The sequence below is a fragment of the Phodopus roborovskii genome, unplaced genomic scaffold (genome assembly GCF_943737965.1).
Source record: "Phodopus roborovskii unplaced genomic scaffold, PHOROB, whole genome shotgun sequence".
NCBI lineage: Eukaryota > Metazoa > Chordata > Mammalia > Rodentia > Cricetidae > Phodopus > Phodopus roborovskii.
In genome coordinates this window covers 6,882,383-6,894,435 of record NW_026126416.1, presented here as the reverse complement: position 1 = coordinate 6,894,435, position 12,053 = coordinate 6,882,383, and the positions used below count along the sequence as shown (strand labels likewise).

Here is a 12,053-nt window from a genome sequence, read left to right as displayed (position 1 = left end):
TATTAGATTCATGCTTATTAAGAACTGGTATTGCTTCTTAGAGAACTGACCTCATTATCAAGTTATGACCCTTGTATTCCTAATAATTTTCCTTGCTTTGGAGTCAGCACGGCATTTGCATGGTCTATCTTCACACATTTGTGCTTAATCTATATATACTATCATAAGTTTAAAAAGAGTTTCTGGTATATGCTTAACCAGTCTTGTTTTATTGATTCATCCTGACAATACATTGTTTTTTAACTTGAGCATTTAGACTATCCATGATTTGTTGTTAACAGGGGAAAGGGAGAGATAGACTGATCTCGAACAGCTCAGGAAGTCAGGATTACTATAAACCAGAGTTGTATTTTAACAACTGGATGAGGATTCAGAACTCTTGTCTTCCATCTCCAGAATTCAACCAGAAAATGGTAAGTGACTTTCTAGGTATGAACCTCTGTAGTGAGATACTCACCTTGTCTGCGCCCATTGTGGGTGGAGACAGGACTGGATGTGACCTGGGGGAACTAAGGCTGAGGAGGGTTCTCGGAGAGTGCTCTTGCTTGCAGCATGGGGACAGGAGCACATCAGGAGGCATCCTTGGGACCAGGAACCTGCTGGTGTTCGTTATGTTGTGAGTTATTTCTCCCTGAATAAACATCTATTTGGCCTATTTGTTTCTCCTGATCCTCATTAAACATTAATAAACCTCCAAGTGCAAGGATCCTTCTTGGCAGGCTTGGTTCTTAAGGCAGTTGCTTTTTAAACATTCTTTCTAATGTTTTTCTCATATAGTCCAGGTTAGTCTCAAACTTAGTACCCTCCTGCTTCAGCTTCCTGAGTGCTGGAATTGCAGGCATGTGCCACTTCTCCTGGCTCTTAAGGTGGTTCTGAGAGTCTTGGACTCTTGGCATTCTGCAAATCCAAGTGGAAGTCATTCTGTGTTTTCCTCTGCCATTAGAGAAGTGTGAAGTCTACTTTTCTCTTTATTGAAAATTAAATTATTTTATTGCCTGCTTTAATTACTATGTATTATGCTTGTTTAATTTTCTGTTCAATAACTTCTGTGGTTTAAGTGGCACAGTGTGTCATTCTACTTATCTCTGGTTTTAGTAGGCTAAACATATTTCTTTTAGTAGTTATCCTAGGTTTACAATATAAGGTCACAAATGACTCATTTTCAAATCATACAAAGTGCTTCACCAGTGAAGTAACTATTTTATAATCAATAATTCTCAGTGCCTTCTTATGTCATATCTGCCATGAATTTTACTGATACATAAGCCAGTCACTAAATAAATTGTCACAAGAAATAAGAATAAGAAAACAGAAATTTTACTTGTATTATTTTAAAAAAAGAGAAATTTATTTCTTCTCTCTTTTCTATGAATTATAGCTTTTAGCCTATATCATTGTATTAGTAACTTTTCTTATCCTTGTGACTACATTCCTGACAAAAAGAAAGCCAAGGAGGAAGGATTTATGTGAGCTAATAGTTTTGAGGAAGACAGTCCATCATGGTGGGGAAGCACGTGACAGGAGCATGAGGTGGCTGGTCATGTTGTCTGCAGTCAGGATGCAGAGAGAGATGACTGCCAATGCTCAGCTACCTTCCTTTCCCTCTTTCATCCAACTCAGGACCCCGGCCCACGGAATGGTGCTGTGCACATTCAAGGTGGGTTTTCTTGCTCAGCCAATCGCCCCAGGAAAGGATTGTATAGATCCAGAATTGTGTCTCCTAGGTGATGCTATGTCCAGTTGGTTGACAGTCACGAGGAACCATTGTTGCAGGAAAGATTCTGGGATGTTGGGTTTTAAGCGAGGCTGTATTCCTGACAGTGAACTCTGATTGTGTTTCTCCATCTGCCCCTTTCCCTGTAGCTGGAAGAGGCTGGCCAGATAAGGCAGCTACCACTGTCAGGTCAGCTTTCTGGCCAGATAAGAAAGCTGTCAGGTCAGCTTTCTGGGCTGTGGCTTTTGTAACGTTTCTAATAGAGCTTGCAAGTTGTCACTCCATCCTAACAAGTAAAAAGCTGGGCAACCTGGTTGGGGGTGGAACTCAGTAGAAGAGTGCTTGCTCAGATTGCACAGAGCCTTGATTTTTGATCTCTAGTACTAGAGGGCTGTGGTCAAGAAAAAAGAGGAACTAATCAAACTAAAAATCAACACTTCTTTATTAATCCTTCGAAGAAGTGAGGCTATAGGGGAAATCTCTATCCCCAAAGTTGGGGAAACAAGAGATTCTAGGAGTCACAGCTCACCCCTGCAGAAGGCTGTCAGAAAAGCCTCTGCAGGAACCACAAGTGGAACATCCTGGCTGAAACTGAAGAATAGCCGTTAATATGACTCTGTGCTTTCTCTCTGGCTGCCACTAGAGGATAGAATGAAGGGCCACATCTTCGGCAATGTGTACTCAATCCCATTTTGAACTATGGTTAGTCACTGGTTGAGGGTTCATTTTCTCTGTGATGTCTGTTTGGTAGGTTTGCTGTAAGAATTTGAGGAGGATGCTTAGGGCTGTGCATTAGGTGACAAGACTGTGATGGGACCTGAATGAATACTTGGGGATTAATGCACTAACTTCCATTTGGGTCAGTGGGTCACTTCCAAATGGGTTTGAAAGTGAAGACATGAGGTTAGTGGTTAAATAAGTTACCATGGTCACACAGCTCCTAAGTGATGTTCTTTATATCCTCCAATCCTAAGACTCCACGTTTGGTGTAAGACTGGTAAAAATATGGTAACTGAGGGGTGAAGACAACCAACCCAGACCAGTCTCTTTGAATGGCACTGGGAAATGCTTTCCTCACATCCCCCCATTCTTTCTTCAGTCTGAGTTGGAAACCATATAATCATTAAGTACTTCACAGGGTTCAGTGTGGTCCCATTGTTTACTCCCACTGGTTAGTATGACTTTGGGCTCCTGACTTCTCTAGTATGTATTTGTCTTCCCTGCTGACTCCATACTTCAAAACCATGTTTAGTTTTCGTGGATGAAAGGCTTGAAGGTCAGATGCAGCACTCCCTGGTTTGATGAAGTTCAAGGCATGCCTTCTCCAGATCCAAAATATCTAGCACAGTGTATGGTGCCCCTGAAGCTATAATAAATGCAGTTTTAAGACATGAGTTAATTGTTTCCTAATCTGTTTTTCCCATAGTTTATCCTGAGCTGTTGTTTTCTTGCTCAGCTCTGTAACTTTGCCTGGGATGATTCCTATCCCAAGTCATGTTTCCCTTTTTAAACATTTCTTGGTGTATGCTTTTAAGGCAATTCCCATGTAATCTAAGTTGTGAAGTTTATTGGCAAACAGATGCTCTGCTATGAGAAGGATCTATACCATATCTTCCCTTCTAGTCTAGCCCATCCTCCTCCCATCGCTGACACCAGGGTTAGGATTCTTTTCCCTTTTCTTGAACATTCCTATGAAATTTTACTATATCCTTTAAATCCATTTTTAACTCAGACTATTTCTGTCATTTTATCTTTCTCTTCTGAAATGCAATTTGGTTGGCAGATAGGGAATCTGCCAGGATTGGGTGAGGACCCTCATATGAGGCTGGGAGAGAGCAGGCAAGGTCAGAGGCAGGGGCTGATAAGGAGCACAGTCAGTGACGCAGAAACTGGGTGGATGTAAAACTCTAATGCGAAATAGCACTGTCTGCACACCCTTCCGCAGTCAGCCCCAGAATATTTTATGGGAATGTATTGTTAAAGGGAAGCTTCCCAGTCTGTTGAGGAACTACCAGTTTGTGTTCTATAGCTGTACATTAAATCTACAGGAACTTCAGGAGAGTTGAACTATATATAGAGTGTATATTTCACTTAAATAGGAGAGGAAGGAACACAGAATTGAAGAGTCCAGGCAGGAAAGAGATGCATTTTCTACATTCTGTTTATATAAGCCATAGTTACCCCTGAGATATTGGAGATGTAGTGGTTCCTACCTCCCATTTGTCTCCCAATGTCAAGTGTTATAAATTGTTTAATTAAAATATGTATTTTACTGTGGGGGGGCAGATAGGAGGTGGTGTATACCTTTAATCCCAGCACTCAGGAGGCAGAAGCAGGTGGGTCTTTGTGAGTTCAAGGCCAGCCTGGTTTACAAAGCAAGTTCCAGGACAGGCTCCAAAGCTATAGAGAAACCCTGTCTCCAAAAAAAAAAAAAAATTGATTACTGTACATGATAAAGCTTGGTGTATGAGAATGCATATCAAACAACATAGGAAAATACCAAGAATGCTAAGAATGAAAATAAAATTTTAAAATAAAATGAGATAAATTAAATAAATACAAAATAATAAAAATACAAAAACAAGCTGCAAATAAACAAAGACTGACTTTCACTGTAGAGGATCCAAACAGGCCTTTGCCTTCAGCCAGAGCCAGAAAGAGCACTCAACCTGTGGTATCAGCAGCTGTGACTGTTGTGGTAAGTTCGCTGTAATATGCAGTGGGCCTATGTGTCATTGCAGTGTGGAATGTTAGCAGTCTTTCAAAAGAGCTGATGGCGAGGAACATTCAAACTTCAGGGGCCCCAAGATTTGCTTAGTATGATTCTCCAAGAATTTCAGATTTCCCAGGTTAGCAGTGTGGCTTTGGAAGCTAGTGTGGCTAGTCTTGCATCTTGGTCTAGACTTGGTTTGCTGTCTTTCAACAACAGCATTTTAAATGTGGGAGCTTGGTCTTTCACCAAGAAGTAGACAGTGCTGGAAGGTACCTATGAAGAAATACTACAATTCAGATTTCACATGCACCAAGAACGTGTTAAACCTGGACTGGGGGTGGGTATTGGGGATGCAGCTCAGCTAATAAAATGCTTTCCTAGTATTCATGAAGCCCTGGTTTAGATTCCCCTGCACCACATGAAACCAGGCACGAGATGCACACCCATAATGCTAGCATGCCAGTGAAGGCAGGGGACCAGGAATTCAACATTCTTAGCTACATAGTAAATTCAAGCCAACTTGAGCTATGTGAGATCCTGCTTCAGAGCAAAAATCTGATGACCTTGAACATTCACCAAGGTCTGTTGTTTCTGTTTCAGGTCCCTGAATCACTCTGTGTGTCTCATGGCACCACATTCCACAGAGTAGGCTCAAAACAGGACCCCAAGGACTTGTAGAGCTGCTGAACCTGGTATGTATTCTACTCCAAAACACTGCATCAAGGGTACATATCTTCCCAGGAAAATTCCGAAGGCAATGTGATGGGGTGTTCTGTGATGCTCCTCACAAACTGCCATGTGCTACCAGATGTTCAGAAGTGAAAGTGTGTAATTGTTATATTTTACTTACACTGACTCTGATCAAAGTTCTCTGTATGTTAACATACTCAGGGAGTCTTCGCAGGGAGTCTTCACACAGTTGTTTCCAAACACCATGGTCCAAAGTCCCGGTCAGAAACCTATAAACACAGGCCTATGTTTATAGCTGCCACAGAGCTCAGGCCTGCAGCATCCATGCTAACAAACATTTCCATCTGGAAATTACATAGCGTAAAGATCCACTCTGCAGAGACATTCACAGAGAGGAGAGCTATAGAGTTAATAGTATCCTTGGGCCTCTTTTTCAAGACCAAAGGAAGCCTGGGTGGAGGCTGAGATGAGCTAAGGTTCATCCATAACAATTCCAGGGTGTTGGCAGGAGGAAGACTTCCTTAGTTACAGCCTTAGTTGAAGCCCCAGGGAGGCTTCCAGCCAGCTCAGGGATGTGCTAGGCTAGCAACTGTCTTCCTTCAGGGAAGGGGTGTCAGTCTATTCTCTCCTGACCCCTTGGGATGGTCCCATGAGCCAGGAGGAGGAAGGCAGGGGTGGGATACCCTGGCATTGTTTCACACACTTATGCTGCTGCACGCCTCACAAGATGAAACACAGACAGGCTTTGTCTTAAAATAGAAATCTATGCCAAGTCTTGTTTTGCCTTTCTGACTTTTTCAAAATCAAGTTTAATTAAAAGAATATATTGTGGGGGGAGTTAGGTGGGGGGGGGGTGATCTGAATTCAATGCATAGAGACATTTTTCTTGACATTATTTTCTCAATGCTGTGCTCATATATTGTTTTCATTATACTAGATGGAAGGAACAAAGTAAAGATCATCTATCATGGAAAACTTAGGACGGGAGTGAAAATGTGCTCTCACGTAGCTGTCACAGGTGTAAAGTGACCTGTGCCCTCAGTGCGTGTCAGACCCTCGGAGCCTCTTTGAAGCAAACCTCAAATATATTACATTTTGTCCTCCAGCCTGAATTCTGATAGGTAAGAAGAAGGTAAGCAAGCATTCCTGTGATACGGGGAGCTTATGGCGATGTATCAAGCACTTTATAGCATATCCGGTGAGCGCTCCTCTATCCTTGTAATTTGTAAATGCCTTTGAAATGTATTTTGTTTGAAAACCAGGATCAAAACAAGCTCTGTGTGTCGGACTTACTCGGCAAATCTCGGTCTCCCTTCATTCCACGGCTACAGCCGCCAGCTGTACTGCGCTCTGATTTTGATTATGCTACTTAACAGTGTGTCAGATGTTGACCTTTAAGTCTCTAATCCCAGGGACATTTCTGGCTCCTGCTGCTCCTGCAGCTAGCCCTCTTCCTCCCCGCCACAGCTGCAGCTCCTCTTAGCAGGCATTTGTAGCTGTTCCTGGTAATTTCTGTCAGGTGTTCTTAGGTGTGTGTGTGTCTTGTTCGTGAGACTCATTTGTGCTGTTGCGATCACTGTCTTATTCTCAATATTCCATTGGTGAGTTCTGAACTTTCTTACGCTGTTCATATGACAGATTGATTTTGTTGGGGTGTTACTTGCAGTTCTGCTATTGATCATTTTGTCCGTGTGTTTTAGAACATAAACCCTCTTCTCTGAAATATCTGGACAGTTGGTCTGTACACTCTAGCCTTTTGAAACACCCCATGCACCTTTCCAAAGTGTGTGAGTCCCACATACCACAGACCCTTATAAATATTGGACACATGAACTGGCACTCTCTTATAATCAGATTGGTGACTACTCTAATTGTCATCAGAGAGTCTTCATCCAGTAACTTGGAAGCAGATGCAGCGATGCATGCCACATACTGGGCTGAGCTTCTGGGGCTCAGTTGAGTAGAGGGTGGAGGGATTGTACCAGCAGGGGTGGGGCAGTCAAGATCATGATGGAGAAAACTTCAGAGACAGCTGACCTGAGCTGGTAGGAGCTCACAGACTCTGGACTAACAGATGGGGTACCTACATGGAACTGACCTAGGCCCTCTGCATGGGGTGGTGGTGGTGACAGTTGGGTAATTTCTTTTTTTCATGGGGTCCCTAGCAGTGGGATCAGAACCTGTCCTTGGTGCATGAGCTGGTTCTTTTGGAACCTATTCCCTATGGTGGAATGCCTTGCTCAGCGTTGATGCAGAGGAGGAGCTTGTTCCTATCTCAACCTGATGTTCCATGCTTTGTTGACTCCCACCGGAGGCCTTACCTTTTCTGAATGGAGGAGGGGTGGGGGTAAACAGGAGGTGGGGGAGGAAACAGGAATAGAGGAAGGAGGGGAAACTGTGTTTGGCATGTAAAATAAATTTTAAAAATTAACAACAACAACAAAAAAATAATTCTGGGCACAGGTAGAGTTGCAGAACTCAGATCTCTCTGACTCCACACTATAGAACTTAGTTTCATGCTCAAAAAGTGTGTGGAGTGTTGAGAGAAATATTGTAAGGCTTATTGTGTGAAAATGGCATGATATTCCTTTCACATTGTGTGGACAGGTACATAGGAAGCATAAGTGAGTTCTGTGTTTTGGCTTATGCCCCATCGCTAAGATTTCCCATAATGCATGTATGGATATTCTAATAGCTGAGCAGCACAAAATCTGTAACACCCTGGTTCTGAGCATTTTACATAAGAAATACTCAACTTGTGTATACTTTCCATTTTAAATGACTAGGTTTAAAGGTTTATTAATTTAAAAAAATGTGTGTACGTGTGTGTCTTATGTGTGGGTTTGTGCACCTGAGAGTACTGTGGGAATGTAGAACAGGGGGCATTGGATTGCCTGGAGTTGGTTACAGGTAGATGTGGATGCTGGGAACAGAAGTCAGGTCCTCTGCAAGAATAGTATGCACTCTTGACTGCTGAGCTATCTCACCAGAAAAGGTTGGTTTTATATAGTGACAAAGATTTTTCTCCTTGCCTAAGTCCTCACTGTGACCTGTAAGGACTTGAACAAACACCATTTTAAACAGCTTAACCATGTTCCCAAGATCTACAACTCCCAACCCCAACCCAATGAAGCACTTGCCTGGTAGAACACCTGCCAAGATGTCCTGCTTGATGAAGCCTTACCTGAGTGCAGTCGTAGTCACCAGGGTAGCCAGAATCCTAGCTCTAGGGTGCCAGTCTGCTGCTAGTTACAGCAGGGCTTAGTCACAGCTTCTGACTGACTCTTAAGCACCTCTCACTTCCCTGAATCTACTGCAGCCTGCTCTTCCCTCTCTTCTCCTACATCTCTCCCTTGTAAACAGATTTCCTTTTTTGCACAAACAGAATAAGAGCTCATTTCCACTGACTCTTTCTGGTTGCCATAGCCCTGACTCCCATCCAGCGATGGGACCATTTTTTTAAAAACATATTTTCATTGGCCACATTTATTTTATGAAATATCTGTTTAGTTTAACTTGCCCATTTTTATTACTTAATCACTTATTAGGTTGGGCTGTCTGCTTAAGTGTTTTTATGTGTATAACTGTTTTTCCTCTCTAATTCCCTGTATGGAGACCATGTTATTTAAAGAGCACCAGATGCACTAGCTAGAACCAGACAGTTTAAGAATGAATGAAAGAACAGAAATTAAACATAAGGCAGATGCAAAAAAAAAAAAAAAAAAGTTCATGAAGAATTTAGAAATGGTGGGATTAAGTTTTGGGGCTCTGTCTAATCCCTGGGAAGAAGACAAGGGGAAATATAATAAAACGGGAAATTACATAGAGGGTGAGTGTATAGTTCAGCAATAAGCTCTGGGTTACATGCCCAGCATTACCAAAGGGAAAAAAGACTTAGTGGTTTAGAAGGAAGAATTGAACTATAGTGATTATTGGAAGGCTTCTGTAATGGATATCCATGGATGCCAACGAAAAAAGTTAAACTAGAATATGTGAAATTGTGGTTAGAGTAGCTGCTGCCCACAACATAGTAAAGTTCACCTCAAGGCAGGATGCAAAGCAACCTTATTTGGTCTGGTGTATTTTAAGTGTGTTGGGAACTCTTTGTGAGCCTCTGAAGTGGTCTTTGGCTGTACAAATTGAGAATGATTGCTTCTGTGACTCTATTATGTTGCCAGTCTGGTGAGGCTCATTCCCATTCATCCACTGAGTTGGAACCTGTCAGCACTGTTGAGGCTTCTCCAGGCCTTGCCCTGCTGGGTGGGGAGCATCCTGCCTGAGGGGACTTAACTTTCCTGAAGGAAAAGTGAGGTGTCCCAAGGGGAAGGAAAAGACGCTCATAAACTAGGGAAGTTGTCCACTCCCAGGGATGATGGGGGAGGGGCAGCTAGGGAGTAGCCTAGACAGCTTCAGAAGGGGACATCCTGAGCTACCAGGTCATCGTGGCCACTGCCTTTCAGGGTAGTGCAAGATTCAAACTTGGCCTAGCCTTAGATTCATGTGGAACTGGCTGAGTGTGCACCAGAAAAGCAGGGTTGTAGGAGGCTTGACTTCAGAGACTAAAGGGTTCCTTGCCCTTGCCCACCTGCTCCATCTCTACAGACAGGCAGAGAAGAGATGTGGGTTAAGGAATGAAACAGTGTTTAGGACATAGAAGGACAGACAGAAGAGCCAGTAAAGAGTCCATAGTGATCATATCCATGGCTATCATGGAAAGTCCACCTTAGGAGGTGGTGAGAGTTGGTGTGCTGGGTCCCAGACCAGAGTGCTGCAGGAGGAGTTTTAGCAGGTGAACATGCCTGGCTCAGTGAAGGAGCTCTGTAACATGCAGGTGTGACCTTGTTCCATCTCTCAAGGTGACAGTAGGGGGTGACACAGGTGCCTTCTGCATGCTGAATTTCCTTTGACAGGGTCGGTCCACCTCTGGAATACAAGAACCTATTTCTGAGAGCTCATTGTGGCCATACCCCCTGCTGGTCAGCTTAGTGGTCATCTCCAAGCCAAAAGTCAATGCCTGTCCAGGGATGTCTGGAGTGAGGTGCTGGCTTGTTGACAGTACTGAATGCTTTGAGCTTTATATTGACTAAGACAGAGACTAAACAGTTATGACTAAAGCCCATGAAACACTTGAACTTTTGGGAAATAGATTTTAGAAATATCCAGTCACACGATCCATTAAGCCTTTCTCCTGGCTTATGGGGCTGTTAAGTTTTCCTTTATGTTGTTTGAGCTGTATTTACAGACTTCTTTCTACCTTGTATTTTTCTACTGAAAGGAGTATGTAATAAAATTATGTTCAGAACCTTTGCCCTGCTTGGATTCATTTAATTATTACTCATGTAGCTTGTCCTTATTTTCCTACAAAACCTTGTGGGACATTTCCATGGGCCAGTAGCAGTGCTCTTCTCTGGAGTCTAAGGTGTCTGAAGGCAGGGCATCACATTAGAACTGGAGTGCACTCAGTGTATCCCCTACATAGTGTTAATGAAAAAATGAGACATATTGGGTGCCATGCAGGAGAATACTTAGACTGTCCATAGGACAACCAGATCACACTCTACCAAGAAGGGCTTTAGCTGTGTGAGGAGGTTTAAATACTGTGGCTGAGAAAGATGTTGAGATATACTTCATAATACTGTCTTCAGGAAGGGTGTGCATGTGTGTGCATGTGTGCATGTGCACATGCATGCATTCTAAATGCAGTAGACCATTTGTAGTACACAGGGTTCCATACCATGAATTGTTCATAGATGAAACTTTATTATCCAAGAGTTTTGGAGACTGAGAACCCAAGATCAAGGTGCAAGCAGATTTAGCAATTCTGATTCTGTGATGTAGCCTTGAACGCCTTGTTCTCTGGAGTACATTTCCTTCATCTTAACCTGGCAGAAGACACAGGCAATGATGGTATCAGTTCCACTCATGGGGGCATAGCTTTGATGTCTGAGTCACCTCTTAAGGGATCTACCCCCTAAGACTCAGACAAAGATAACTAAACTTCAACATGAGTTTGGGAGACAGCAAGAACTGAAACCATAGCAGACACCTCAGCTTTTTGTAAAAATATTTAATTTGGTGCTGCACACATAGGTTGTGAACTTAGTTTTCACATATAGACACAAACAAAGGCCCAGGTCAGGTGAGTGTGTAGGTTTAGGTGAGAAGGTAGCAAAGGTTTGGAATGGCATATTTTTTTCCTGATTGAGGGGATAGCAGGAGTTGGGCTTATTTCCAGTGAGGAATTAAGCTTCATCAAATGTTCAGATTTTGACAGGATCAATGTATGCATGTATTAGTTTTATAACCAAAAATAAACTTTGCTTAGATATTTCCATTTTGGGAAAACTAAAAGCAGAATTGAAATAGTGTTTTAAGAAATTTATGTTACCAGGCAAATAAGAGGATTGCATATCATGTCTATAATATTGGAAGAGAGAGTTGTGTGCATCCACTGCAAGGGCAATCCAACAAACACGTTTTATACACTGACCCACCTCACTCTAGTAGGAATGGTTCTTCATTTGCCAGGCAGAAATTATAAACTGAATTGGAAGTATAAACAGGCCATATTCAAAATATCAGAGTCACAAAGGACTTAGCTGTATCATGACCACTGAGAAATAAAATGCATATTTTTACTTATTATTTATTTATTTTGCATACTGATCATAGCCTCCCCTGCTTCCTTTCCTCCTTCTCCCTCCCTTCACCACCACTTTGCACCCCCTGCAATCTACCCTTCCTCTGTATTCACTCAGAAAAGGGCAGGCCTCCCCTGGGCATCAGCAAAGCATGCAATATCAAGCTGCCATAAGAGCAGGCACCTCTCCCTGTATCCAGTCTGAGCAAGGAAATCCACCATGAGGAAATGCTTCTTAAGAGCCAGCCAAAGTAACAGGGACAGCCCTTCATTCCATTTCCAGGAGTCCTACAAAT

The 12,053-nt window shown here is 42.7% G+C and overlaps 1 non-coding gene across 1 annotated transcript; it reads left to right on the top strand.

The window, feature by feature from the left end:
- Positions 1-11,491: 11,491 nt before the first annotated feature.
- Positions 11,492-11,760, top strand: LOC127221686 (small nucleolar RNA U85). Its single transcript, XR_007834481.1, has one exon. It is a non-coding gene; the product is annotated as a small nucleolar RNA U85 (small nucleolar RNA).
- Positions 11,761-12,053: the final 293 nt, after the last annotated feature.